The 1977-nt window shown below is 48.0% G+C and overlaps 1 pseudogene; it reads left to right on the forward strand.

The window, feature by feature from the left end:
• LOC114636740 overlaps positions 1 to 1969 on the forward strand; it is a 7360-nt pseudogene extending 5391 nt beyond the window's left edge.
• The last annotated feature ends 8 nt before the right edge of the window (positions 1970 to 1977 follow it).

The following is a 1977-nucleotide window of genomic DNA, read 5'->3' on the forward strand; positions in this document are numbered from 1 at the left end:
TTATGTTATGTTATGTTATGTTATGTTATGTTATGTTATGTTATGTTTAGGTGTGACCCCATAGACTCATAAGTTTGAACAAGCCTATGGGGGCCAGGGGTTAGAATGTGGTGATTTGTAAATGCTTGGGCCTTAAAAAGGCACTATTAGGAGTTGTGGCCTTGTTGGAGTAGGTGTGTCACTGTAGATGTGGGCTTTAATACCCTAGTCCTAGTTGCTTGAAAGTGAGTCTTCCACTAGCAGCCTCCAGATGAAGATGTAGAACTCTTAGCTCTGCCTGCACAATGCCTACCTAGACGCTGCCATGCTCCACCATGATGGTAATGGACTGAACCTCTGAACCTGTAATCCAGCCCGAATTACACATTGTCCTGATAAGAGTTGCCTTAGTCATGGTGTCTGTTCACAACAGCAAACCCTAACTAAGACATGGGCCTAACAAGCTCCAGTGAGGACATCTACATCCTGAAAGGCAGAGCTCACTAGCACAGGAAAGACTCACAGCTCAACACCAACTTCATGTCATCAAAACTGCTCTGGATGTAGGAAAACAACCACAACTCACCAAATGGACCCAAATCTTTAGAAGATATCAATGACAAAATGGAAGGAAGAAAGAAAACAGATGCTTGTTTTCCCAAAGTGAAGTTCATCAATTTGGAATGCTTAGAATTTCTTCCTGATGACTAATTTATCCTATCTTTGGACAAAGTCTCCTTGTGAAAACATCATTGACAGGCTACCCCTGAAAAAAAAAAAAAAACAAAACAAAACAGGTATGCTACCTGCAGATCTTCTCTTCTCTGTCTGTTTCCCATATCCAATCCCCCAGTCTCAGCCCAGTTCTTCCCACAGGTCTGCCTCCCTCACCCCATTAGTTGCTTATTTCCCACCCCCAACTCCAGCAGTGCCCTGTGACCCTGCTAACCTAAGGATCACTTTTCCCAGGGAAAGAAATAGGGTGAGACAGAGTCCAGGGCTTGTTATTCTGGCTGTGGCAACCCCCGGGAAAGCAGCAAGAGCTGGGGTGGTTGGTGCCCTTGCCCTTTCCTACCCCCAGCTACCAAAACACCCAGGCAGAGAGCCAGTTGCAGCTGGCTGCTCATAGTCATGGCCAAATAGCCTAAGCCCTGTGCTGGGGACAAGGGTGGGGCGGCTCCTCCAGCCACCACAACTCAGACCTGGGGAAGTTTCCACCACTACCTCTCTCTGGGCCACTACCACTTGTGCCCAACCACCACTGCCTGGACCCCAGCAGCCAGTGAGGGCAGATGGAAGAGTATAAGGAAGCTGCTCTCAGGAGCCTCCAGTCAGGCTGTATGCATCAAACAGATCCTTCTGCTGCGACTGGACCTCATCCAACATCAGCAGCAGCAGTTGCAGGCCAAGGAAAAGGAAATCAAGGAGCTGCAGTCCTAGGGCGGAGAGACAGGCGCCTTGCTCGTATTGAAAGTATGGAAAGGCAGATGCAGCTGGTAAAGAGGGAGAAGGAGAAGGGAAGGCTCAAGCTGTTTCAGGGGATGAAACTGAAGAGAGGAGGGAAACAGAGTTATCTGAGAAAATTAAACTGCGGCACCCGCCAGAGCTTTGAGAGCCAGACCCTGTCTTGCAAGCTTTTCTCATGTGGCTGGAGTGGAAAGGGACACAAAAGAAAAACCCCCTTTGGAAATACGGAAAGAAAGACTCCTGTTAAAAAGATAGCTCCTGAATTTTCAAAAGTCAAAACAAAAACTCCTAAGCACTCTCCCATTAAAGAGGAACCCTGTGGTTCCATATCAGAAACCGTTTGTAAACGTGAATTGAGGAGCCAAGAAACCCCAGAAAAGCCCTGGCTGGTCTTCAGTGGATACCCCACCAAGACTCTCCACTCCCCAAGAGACCCAGCACCCACCCCAAGGAGAAACCCTTCTTAAGTGAGATGGAAGATTTGTAGTACCCTTCCACCACAGAAATGTATTTGTGTCCTTGGCACCAGCC

This window comes from Grammomys surdaster, unplaced genomic scaffold, assembly GCF_004785775.1.
Source record: "Grammomys surdaster isolate TR1022 unplaced genomic scaffold, NIH_TR_1.0 124866, whole genome shotgun sequence".
Classification (NCBI taxonomy): domain Eukaryota; kingdom Metazoa; phylum Chordata; class Mammalia; order Rodentia; family Muridae; genus Grammomys; species Grammomys surdaster.